The sequence below is a fragment of the Sphaerodactylus townsendi genome, linkage group LG08 (assembly GCF_021028975.2).
Source record: "Sphaerodactylus townsendi isolate TG3544 linkage group LG08, MPM_Stown_v2.3, whole genome shotgun sequence".
NCBI classification, from domain to species: domain Eukaryota; kingdom Metazoa; phylum Chordata; class Lepidosauria; order Squamata; family Sphaerodactylidae; genus Sphaerodactylus; species Sphaerodactylus townsendi.
In genome coordinates, this window is record NC_059432.1 from 31,496,310 (window position 1) to 31,508,870 (window position 12,561).

Here is a 12,561-nt window from a genome sequence, read left to right on the forward strand (position 1 = left end):
CACCATGGAAGGTCTTGGTTGTCACTTTTTAAAAATCACTGTTGTTTTTTTTAATTCTCTCAATTATTTCTTCTAAGTTTTTTTTAAGGGGGATTTCCAAGTGTTTGTAAAAATGCCCTCCATTTATTCCGAGATATTTTTTTAAAAAAATCAGTAAGCAATCAATATAGTAAATAATAAAAAATATAGGCTGATTTTTGTTCAGAAGCACTCATGATATATACAGAGTAACCCAAAAGAAATGCATTTTGGATAGATCAAACTGATGAACTATGAACTGGCACTGGAAGGATGTATAGTCAGCACTTTTTAAAACACAGAAACAACAACAGGAAGCCTTTAATTGGACTTATATTTCAGGTTCTGCTGAAAGCCATCTGATTCCTGGATTACTGTAGGTAAAAGAAGGCAAATTTACCTGATGCATCCATTGCTGCCTGAGGGAAGTAACTAATACCCTCCTGCTATTGAAAGAACTTTTAATACAACAACATTTGTGTGTGGAATAAAAACATTTATTAACAAAATTGGTTCAAGATAAACACAAGCGTGAGGCGCAGCATGGTGGTCTGATCTTATGGTATGTGTACTGGGCAGCCAAATATTGCTGTCCCCCAGTCACCTAAATTTTTCTCAGCACGCCTGCCGATGAAAAATTATAACGCACACTGGAGCAGCTGTGAGATTCCAGATGGGCGGTCGCCACTTCCTGAAGACTCCTTGCTGCCAGGGGTGCAAGCCATCTAAGCCCACATCTGGGCAGGTGACCCCTTGGCTTGCTCCACCCCAAACCTTGTGAGGAGGTTCCACCACGTTTCAGCAAATGGAGAGGTGGGGAGGCCAGGCCCAGGTTTAAATAGGCCGCCCGGCCCCACCTCCCAAGCCAAAGCCTCGTGAGCATAGAGGAGCTCGCGAGGCAAGGGGGAGGAGGCAGCCCCATGGAGGCTGTCCCTTCCCCATCAGCAATAACGGCAGCGGTGGTAGAAGAATCCACGGCTGGGCTTCCTTCACCTGGGAGCTTATCATCCACGCAGAGTTGAGGACTTATGCCTTAGGACCCTTTAGGTGGAGGTTAATTTTATTGGTGCTTTCATTAAAAACAAGTAGGCAAGAAGAACACATCAACTAAATATACAAATTACATAAAGTCATTCAAAGAATGATAGGGTTGCATTTTCAGCTTGCAGCCAGCTCTATTTATTTCTCCTTTACTACCAGGTGACACTAAATGGTAGCATATGACTGAAATGACTGTTAATGACTTTGTAATAGTTTTGTGGCCATACTATGGTTAAACTTTACATAAGTAAACTTGGACATATTGTTATAAGAAATTAAAAATATCCTTTGCATTTTAAAAAATCTATTCTTAAACTATGTATGGGGCGAGAATCTCTATCTAGCCAGCTCTGTTATGGTTTAAAAGATGGGTGAAGAAAAGAATATGCAAGACTCAGGTTTTAAGATTAAAAATTATTTTTACTATGTAAATCTATCACAGGATGTTCTCTCTCTCTCTCTCACACACACACACACACACATCACAACCCAAATAAAGTCCTCTCTTCTTATACCTTCAGAAATGCTCACGTCATGAGGAAAATTTCCTTACATACATACCCTTCATCTTAAAATCAAATTTGCTAGTTTGACTTTTTAAGACAAAGCTGGAATTTTTCTCTGCTCTTTGGCTTATTTGTCCCTTCCATAGATAAGGCAATAAAACTAATTCCAGCCTTCCTGATTTCAATCAAGATAACCAGTTTCCAATATTCCTGAAGGTGACTATGTCCAAAGAGAAACTTCTCCAGGATAACATGATTTCACATACATCTTATGTACTAAAAAGTTGAAAATGATTCTAACAATTATTTATGATATGTGGTTTCCTTAGAATACATCCTATGCATACCTTTCATATTTTTCACTATCATTTCAGAGTTTATTAAAATATAGAAAAACACATTTTAATTATCTCATCAGATTTATCTCTCTTCTAACCTTTGACATTTTCATTTCTGTGTTTATTAACCTAGTCCCTCTTAACTAGCTGAGGATGCTTTTAGGTCTATAAGACATGCTCTATCTCACGTCTTTAGTTTCGTACCGGGATGTTATAAATTCCTTAGTGATATAAGATCTTCCCTGCTTTGTAACTTGCTGACCAGTTTACTTTTACTATTGAGAGAGAGTCTCCTTGATTTTCAATTTATATAGATTCCTTATTCTTTTATATCAAATATAATATTCAAGCCTATTTTCCTGTTCCCATATACGTTCCATGCTATCAAGGTTGCTAAATGCCACAACTGTCCTTATTATATAGGACAAACCATAAAATCAGTGTAACCTCTTCCAGCTAATGCCCATTAACAACTGAGATCCGCTGTTCCCCTCTCAGAGTTAGAGGAGTTAATGGTTGAACGCCATCTGTTTTAAATATTTATGGATTTGGAGCGCTGCATTTTAACTGGTATTAATTTTCAGCATTTTATCCTGTTTATCCACTTGCCTGTAATTATGTTGTAAACCGCCCTGAGCCCTTAGGGGGAGGGCGGTATAAAAGTGGAATAGATAGATAGATAGATAGATAGATAGATAGATAGATAGATAGATAGATAGATAGATAGATAGATAGATAGATAGATAGATAGATAGATAGATAGATAGATAGATAGATAGATAGATAGATAGATAGATAGATAGATAGATAGATAGATAGATAGATAGATAGATAGATAGATAGATAGATAGATAGATAGATAGATAGATAGATAGATAATGTAGTTTTGGCTCTGAAGTTTAAAGTGTACATTAATATCTGTTTCAAAGAAAGAGAGTAAGGTGTACTTCTAAATTTTGAAGATACTTGCATGAGAATGTACAAGAGAATCCTGCCATTGCAACATAATGGAGAAAAATCATTAGATGTACACACTTCAAAATAAGATGTAATTATAGAGGCACTAGATCTTTTACAGGAAGAAAAAAGGTGCTCTAAAACTGTGCTGATGAATGGATTTTTTTCTTATTACTATGCCTGTGAGATCCTCTACAGTAAAACAGCAGGCCATTGACAATGATAAATCTGAGCTTAAACCTTGAAAACAACCAATTAGGAAAGACTCTGCCATAACATTTCCAGAAGTGGCAATTTTAGCCCTTCAAAAGTTCATTATTTTTTTTCTAAACTGAGCTTAGACCCTACCTCCCCCTCCCCCCATTTTAGAAGCAATGAAAAAATATACTGAAATTAGCAGTATAGTTTGCTGAACAGTAGTGAACAATGATCTTTAACTGTTGCAACTTAGCTTCCAACAAATCTTTGACAGGTTCATTTATAAAAGCACATTTGTCTTCCTTCCCCCGTTGCATTCTAACATAAACAAAAATTATGAATTCAAAACATAAATTTATCAGGTACTGTACCAGTTGGATTCTTTGGTGGTCACTGTGGTATACTTCACAGGGAGACTTGATGCAAAGTAACATTTCACATGATTCAAAAGTTTAGCTCTGCTTTCAATTGTTTTAACAATATGTTTGGTTTTTAGGGGGGAATGTTTTAATGGTGTTCAAATAATGGCCTTTGTGAGTGCAGAAAGATGTGGTTTGTTAAATAAAATAAAATATTTCTGTCTAAGAATCTGATACGATGTAGACATTTAACATTCAGCCAGTTGCAGATCTGAGGAACATTCCCTATAAATTTAGGTGCCTCTTTTCAAGGTTGCCATTTTTTTCTGCCTGACAATAATTGGATGTTTTGTATGTGCAGAAAAATAGCTGTTTAGTCTGCAATACTTCTCTGTTCTATCCAGACTTTGGCCCTTTCCGCACGGGCCAATAACAGCGCCCTAGGGACGGCAAAAACGCCGTCCCTAGAGAGCTGTTCGCATGCTCCCGCTCCTGGCTCCCCAGCTATGCGACAGCTTGCGCATGTTTCCCAACCTAAGCTCCCCACGTCACGAGGTTTTCCATGCCATCTGAGATGGCGGTGGCTGGAAAAAAGCCACCCACCTTTCCCGAATGACTTACCTTCCCTCCGACCTTCTGGCGCATCGCCCAAACCTGGGGACACGCCCCTCCTGCCTTTCAACTCCAGTGCTGTCAAGCGCAGGGCAGAGGCGTGTCCCCAGCCTAAACTATGCGCCGGAGGGTCTGAAAATGCGTTGTTCGTGATGACAGGAGTGCAGAGCTGCGCTATCTTCCCTGACCCTACCGGGACCGTTCATGTGAACAGTCCCGGGGGGTGCGTCGGCGTTGTATATGCCAACGCACTCCCAAGCGTGGCCGTGAGAAAACGGCCTCTGACTCTTTACACTAGAGATCACAATCCATTGGTTTTCAAGGCTCTGACATGCACTTGTAGAGGTTGCCCTGACCAGAGTCACATCACAGCCCCACGGGGGGTTCACACATCATTCTACAACTCATGGGAAAAAAATATTGGGGAATATTTGTTTTGAAACACCTATATACATTCTTGTTATTATGCAATCTTTTGCACATTTTCCTATGAGTAATACCTGTTTCATTAAGTGGAATTTACTTCTGAATTAATATGGTTAGAATTGCTCTGTAAGTCATATGTGTGCATGTATGTGGATTTTTATATTTCCTTATTTATCATAAAGAAATACGCACATGAATGAAAGACATTGTGGCCTTATTCATGCATAGATCTTTTATGTATACAGTCCATTTGCCCTCCCCCATAGGATTGGACTGTCCATTATTATGGCTACAAGTAGCAGATTGACAAAATTTTGCAGGGGGATCTTACTTTCCCATTTTACACTGTTTCTTTTTTTCCCTTTCCCTGAACGCCCCCATAGCCTCTAGCCTCCCCTCGTTTCTGTAGTCATACAAGCCAACCTACCTTCATGTGCCCTCCACATCTTCAACTTGAAGGTTTCAATACTGTTGTGGTTGCCTAGCATTTCCCATAATAGTGATTCCGCCCATGAAAGCCTTCGATAAAACATTTCCCATAATGGCCACTATAGGAGGTGTTTGTTTGTTAAACATATATGTTTAACAACCCTAAGGTTTATTTTTGTTTGTTCAGTCTTCAGTATTAAATATAATTGAATGCTTTGCTTTAAGCAAATATTAATCCTTTAAAAAGTGTATCCAATTTAAAATGGAAGAAAGGAAACCTAGGTCTAAGATTATTTTATCTTTTAACAGAACTAAAAGTGAAAGTTGAACTATGTCCTCCTGTGTCTTTTAGATAGAAAAAATGTGCCCAAAAGAATAATGTGCGATATTCAATTTATTCTACATTATCAAATTATAGAAACTGAAAAAAGTGCTGTGAAATATCAAATTAACTGGAGTTATCTCTTCGATGTTGGTATTATTATTTTTTCATGGAAAAATAATGATTAAAATGATTGGCTGTGGACATTTATGGTTTATCAAGATATATAAATCATTTTGGAATACATTTTGGCATAGTAACATCATAATTAAATCAATAATTGATGAGATTAAGCTGAACAGTTTGCTGTCTATAAATTGTCATACTTACCACTGGTAGCTTTATGGCTTCTTGAGATTAGTGGCACACGCACTGTGAGAAGCTATCTAGAACTCACTGTAGAGGCCATGGGGTCCAACTCAGTGACTCTCCTCTCTAAATCTTGTTCTGCTGCACAGAGTGAAAGGGAATCATAGGAGCCTGAACTAATTTGTTTGTGGGGAGGTTGCAGGCCGGGCCCAGCCTTATAAAGGCTGCCTAGGCCCACCTCCCCACCAACGTCAAGGCACCCAGCATCACTTTTGGCGCCCTAGAGCTTGGAAAACCTAACGAGCACTTGGGAGCTCACGAGGCCAAGGGAAGGCGGCAGCCAACAATTTTTTTTTTCTCTAGCTCAGAAAAAAAAAATTGTCATCTCATCCTGTGATGTGATATACAAAATCAGCATGTGATTGAATCCATGGTTGCCATACTTTCTAGAGACATCATCACCTGCCTGCCAAAATATTTTATGACATTCAGTAGCCCATATTGGCATCAGCCTGACCCATGTGGGAAAGATGCAAACCTTAAACAAGAGGCAAGCATGACTACTGTTGGCATTGACTCAATGCACTCCTTCTCTATAGCTGCCTAGGTTGGAGAACTGCGAACCCAAGGAAAATATTTTATCTGGAAAGTTAAGATGCAATGGCAAAACCATTAGAACATCAATCTGGGTGATTTCTTTAATTACAATTATTTTTGTATGTGTTTTCATGAGCCATAAAATTTCACCATTAGACATAATGAGTTGCTGCTTGGAATTATAGAAGTGTATCTGCCTTCTTTTTTGACAACCTTTGTTATAATTCTGTTTCTTTAGAAACTCTAAATTAAAACAGCTGTTCATTCTTTACCAGCATTCCAAGGCCAAATGTAATCTCTCTTTCTTCTTTTCTTTGCAGTGAATAAATAAATTAAAATCCAACGTCCGGTAATCACAGCTATTGATCTATGGAGTTTGAAACCCAGATTTACTTAGCATTAGCTGCTTTTAGTGTTTGCATAGCAATTGTGTTTTCATATACCTTGTGGTTTTTCCACATTATTTAGGTCAGCCTTCAGTCTTTACAGAACATTCAATCTGCTTTATAAAGAATAATTAACATATGTTATCAGGGCGAGGGGAATTAATTAAAGAATGGAGCTTTTCAGTTTTTTTCTCTTCGGAGAAAGCTCACTGAAACTTTAGAGCTGACCTAAAGTTGACAAGGCAACTAGAAGATGTACTGGAGGAGAGGCAATATTTTTAACCTTGGAACACTAGACACATTGCCCAGTTAATTGGTTGTGGAAGTTTTCCGGACTGTCAATGGCCATTAGTCTGGTAGATCTTGTTCCTAATGTTTTGTCTGCATCTGTGGCTGGCATCTTCAGAGGTATATCACAGAGAAAAGTCTGTTTCACACTGTGTCACACTGAAAACAGACTTTTCTCTGTGATACACATATGAAGATGCTAGTCACAGATGCAGGCGAAACATTAGGAACAAGATCTACGAGACCATGGCCACACAGCCCAGAAAACCCACCACAACCAGTTGAATCCAGCCGTGAAAGCCTTCGACAATACATTTGCCAGAATTGTTGCTTCATGAAATGGTTTGTGCTTTCGCAAGAAAAATGAATTGATATGATTTGTCTGTGACATTTCAATAATATATCATGCAATCTCCTTTTGTTGGGTTTCCAAGTAGTATGGTACACTGACCCAAAACTATGTTTTTTCCTGGATTCGGCAAAGTGTTGAAAAATTACCACTTTATTGACAACAGCGGTGATCAGTTGTTAACCGGGTTTTTTTTTTTTTGTTCTTTTAAGAAAGTGAGCTTGAGTCAAACATAACTGGAGATTATATATATAATCTGTCCTTTGTGCTTTCCAGCTTTCCTGATAGGGTCAGTCTTAATTTGGGTTGTAATATACTAATGGGGCTCATATATTGAATGGGCTTTTCTTTTTCAACATTAGTACTACTAAAGCAGATGGCAATTTCAGATGTTTCCAGTCACAGTTTCCGGCAAAATATAATAGCTTTTAAAACAAGATTACTTTATTTCCCGCAGGAATTGACAGCTTGATGTATATTTTCGGCTTTAAAAGTTACATCTGCCACCCAGTATTTTTTTTTACCCTTCTGACGTTAATGCTATGTCTCGCACACAGTTTTCACATTTGGATATGCTTTAGATTCTTCTTTGTGTCTCGTTTTAACAACCACCACAATGCCGCTTGTTTTCATCATTGTCTTCAGAGCAGTCATACCTTATATTTGCTGTTCTGATATGATGCCTGATAGACGTTTATGAATTTCCAAGGACTTTTGTCTTGTCATGAGTAACTATGCATCAGTAAGAACGATGTATTCTACGTGTACATCAAGTGTTCCAATTACTTGTCGTCATAACAACAGGAAAAACCAAAAGACATATCTCGTAGGCTTTTACATTGTTTAAAATATATATTCAGGGAACATCAAGTGATTCACGTCAGATTTTCTTTCTAGATGGCAGATCTGTTGACCATCACTCCATTCTAGATGTGTCTTTCATCCAGTTTTATCGCAACTTAGCCATCTGAGGTTTTATGTGTAAATTTTAATCAGGCATTATTGTATTATAACCTGCCTGTTCTACAGAAGCATTATTGATAGATTGGTACTGATCAAGTTTGCTTCAATGAGACCTGATTTGTACAGCCACAGGATGTGCTTTTCACATGCAGATACAACAGAGCTGATTTTTGCCCATTCCCTTCACTCACCACAGAATTGCATCATAGAACATAAGAACAAGCCAGCTGGATCAGACCAGAGTCCATCTAGTCCAGCTCTCTGCTACTCGCAGTGGCCCACCAGGTGCCTTTGGGAGCTCACATGCAGGAGCAATGGCCTCCAGACTCTTAACTATGACTTTGTCTTGCATCTAGCCAGCTTTCTCTCCAGTGTGAATTTACCTTGCTTTGTATCTTACCACTTTTAATCTCATGATCTTAATTTCATGACCTTAAGTGACTCCCACGTGGCCATGTGCAGAAGGCATTATGTCTGACACAGAACCACATGAAGACATCCCTGGGTGGCAAGCTGCTTCTATAAGTGTATTTGTCCATGTGTTTGGGGAAATTTCAATCACAGTAATGGAACCTTTCTTTGGTGAAGCTAATGCACTGCAGAAAGGTGGCCAATTTCCAGGTGGGGCCTGGACCTCTCCCAGCATTGCAAGTGAAAAACAGACATCAGTTTCCCTGGGGGGAAAAAGGCAGCTTTGCAAGGCAAACTTTATGGAATCACATCCCTACTGAGATCCCTCTCCCCCAAACTCTGTCTTCCCCAAACTGTGCCCCAAAATCTTCCAGATTTTCCTAACCTAAAGTTGGCAAACTCTACTCCAGACTCTTAACTATGACTTTGTCTTGCATCTAGCCAGCTCTCTCTCCAGTGTGAACTTACCTTGCTTTGTATCTTACCACTTTTAATCTCATGATCTTGATTTCATGACCTTAATCTATATATCTAATAGTGACATGTTGCCTCCATCAGTAGATATCTAAATCTGTGGGTTGGAGTGATATGAACCATCAGTAAATTTTCCTGAAAACTTGATGAATTATTACCCCACCCCCCACCCCCCAGGTTTGCAGAAAAATCAGAAATTACAAAATAAAATTAGCTGGGTTTAAAGTATTTACCAGCTGAGTTGTTCATGGTGGCCATATGGAGCCACTCCATTCCTGTTACACAGATGATGAATGGCAGGAATTGTCCTGCCCACTGCAGTGCAAACATCAGGAGAGGCTCTGGGCCCAGCTGCTGGGGAAGCAGATGTCAACAGCTGCTGAGGACTTGGAGCTGGTTCCAGTCACCACCACCATCAGACTCAAAGTTGGGCTGTGAGGCCAGGAGTTGCACTAGCTTGTTAATTGGGAACATATGGGGTTCCCTTTGTGAGTGTGTTGCTGGCAGGTGCTAGCCAGGCAGGCTGAAGTCAAGACAGACAACAAGCAGAATGTAGTCAAAACAGTCTCGAGTCAGGGCAGGCAGAAGGCAAAGGAGTAGTTCAAAATGGTCCAGAATCAGGGCAGGCAGCAGGCAAAGGCATGGTCCAAACAGTCCTGAATCAGGGCAGGCAAAGGTGTAATCAATGCATTCCAGAGTCAATGCACAGGCCAATGGACGACCAGGCATGAGGAGCTGGCATGTGGAGCTTTTCAGAGCTTTCTCAGTCCCACCCACCTCACAGGGTGTTTATTGTGAGGGGGGAAGGGCAAGGAGATTGCTTTGGGGGGTCGGCTTTTAAAGACCTGAAAGTTATCAGCTTTTGCTGCTTTTCTGTTAATTTTTGGATTTTTTTAAGCCTAACCAGAAAAAATAAGAGCCCTGTATTCAGGTGTGCAGGGCTGTGAGGAATGGGGTGCCTGTGGAGAGTGGGAGAATTCCCATTGTGAGCAGCAGCCCTGCTGGCCACTGCCCCCTTTTAAACCTTGGAAATGGGGAGGTTGCTTGCAGAGATAGGAGCTCTGATCTCTGCAGGCAACCTGGCTCACCGCATCCCCACTCACAAAGCCAGTTTCTGGCTTTGCAAGGGAGGGCGGGGGGGGGGGTTGCTTTTCTGCAGGCAACCCAGCTCATGTCCTCACTGCTCACAAAGCTGGAAGCAGCTTTGCAAACAGTTGGATGTAGGATTCCTGACCCCACAGGTAGCTAGGAAAGTCAAACAAGCCAAAACCTATTCAGCTTTTTGGGCACAAGGCAACGTTGGTTCTGCTAAATAGTCAGTTTTTTTCAGGGTAAAAGAAACCCCCAAAAGTCAATATGGCTTTTTCCAGGGTTTTAAAAATTCTGTTTTATTAAATTATCACCCTTGCTCACAATAAGTGTTTTCTCTTGAGTCAAATAGTCATATATGATCACATCGTTTGTTTGGAATTATCTGTATAATTGGTGACATTCAGCCTGGTGACTGTCCAGATAGCCACTGTTGGCATATTCTCACAATTTGGGAGCTGTGTCCCAGGGTCATTATGAAGATGGATCATTTGAAAGCAGCTACCTTTCCAGTATAAAAACCGCTTTTGTTCCTGGCAAAGTCAATAGCATATGTCAGTCACTAGAATTCATCCTTTTGGCACATACCCAGAATTTACACAGTTGAACCATGGTTCTCATGCAAAAGTGTGAGGCTTTAAAAGACTGTCTATGGTTTGCTATCTGAGCCAAGGGGTGGCTTTCACATTGCTGTCGGAAACTAACATATTAAGAGATCTGGACTGTTCTATCAGCACCAGCCATCATTCAGGTGCTTGCTGACATCTGCTTGTGTTTATTGGCAAAACTACCATACAGCTGCTTAAGCATATGGATTGTGCCTCATTGTGAGAACTATTAGTGGGGTCTTGGATGTAGTGACAGAAGAAAAAAATATTCAGAAATACAATTCTCTCTCTGATAGACTCCTAAGCCAAGTCTGTGCCCAAGTTGACAACCTAATGATTAACTACTGATTGATTGCGTGTTTACGCAAGCTATGTTAGTGTATTGGTTTTTATTCTTTGGACAACTGGTTGGTGGTGCCTATCTGCAATGAATGTAGTTAATCTAATGACAATAGCCATGATCACAGTTTGCTCTTTAGGCCAATTGTCAACAGTTCATCATGTATAGTAGGTCTCTTTTTTCCTTAACTTTAATGGACATAGAACAGGGGTCGGGAACCTGCGGCTCAGGAGCCGCATGTGGCTCCCCACCCCTGCACAACAGCTCCGCCCGGGCACAACACAGTTGTCTGGGAGTGGGGACTCTCCCCTTCCCGGACCTCGTAGAGAGCCCCGGCCAGCCCCTGACCACGGGCGCTTTGGCGAGTGAGAGCACTGTGGAGACGGCTGGCCACAGCCCTCGTCCTTCTGCCAAGGTAGGCAGCATCAGGGGAGCGTTGGGCGGCTACCGAGCCCAGTCCCAGCTGGCTGGCTGGGACCGGAGGGAGGACGGGGCTGGCAACGGAGACCGCAGCGGCTGGCAACGGAGACGGCGGTGGCGGCAGCGGCACTGCATAGAGCGTGCGGGCCTGGCCGGATAGGTCCCAGCTGCAGAGGGCACCAGCTGCAGGATGGCGGCCCCAGCTGCAGAGGGCGCCAGCAGGCGCTGGAACCGATGCCCAGACAGGCAAGAAGGAGGGAAGCAGGAGGAGGAACCAACGCCCGGACGGGGCTGAGGTGGAGAGGCGGGAGCTTTATGGATTCGGCAAGCTCCCATGAGGCTCCACCCTTTACCCACACACCCCCGCAAAAAATGTTCAAAATCCACACTCCATACAAATAAAATACAATTTTCTCTGTAGCACCGCATAGACTCCATAACAACACACTACAACTGTCTACTCTATACAAAGCATGAAGGCAAAAAAACAACATATACAGTGCTATCCTCATTTCAAATGCCCAAAAATATCTGCGGCTCCAAGTGCCCTCCCCTCCGTGGAAGATGGGTCCAAATGGCTCCCTGGGTGCCAAAGGTTGCTGACCCCTGACATAGAAGGATATAAGTAAGGACCTGTGAAACTCACAGGGGCAGAGAATCACATCATCCCCCCCAATTGCCACTTTTGTTGATTCCAGACCCAGTGAGGCTTCAAGCTTTTGCAGGGAGCACACTACAGCTTTACCCACCCCCTCCCAATCACCACCACCACTTCTGCCACCAATTCTGGACCCAGTGAGGCTCTGAGCCTCTATGGGAGCACAGTGTGGTTTTCTTTCTTCCTCTTACCCCCCTTCCACCCCGACTTCCCTCTCAATCACTGTGGCTGCTGCTGCTACCAATTCTGGGCCCATTGAGACTGTCAACCCCTGCTGGGAGCTGCTGCAGTTTCTCTCTCCCCTTCCCTGTCCTGCCACTGCCAGCTTCCTCCTCATCCAAACAGTAAGTGGGACACCACATGTCAAATAAAATGTACTCCCTCAGAGTTGCTCACTCCTAAGATATCAGTCACAAGGGGCATTAAACTGGGTTGTGTTTTGGCACCAGTATTATTTATTTCT

At 41.8% G+C, this 12,561-nt stretch overlaps 1 protein-coding gene across 4 annotated transcripts in view; it reads left to right on the forward strand.

Annotated features, from left to right (window-relative positions):
* Positions 1-12,561, forward strand: part of PCDH15 (protocadherin related 15) — a 904,280-nt gene that overhangs the window by 823,761 nt on the left and 67,958 nt on the right. The gene's annotated exons all lie outside the window — the stretch shown is intronic.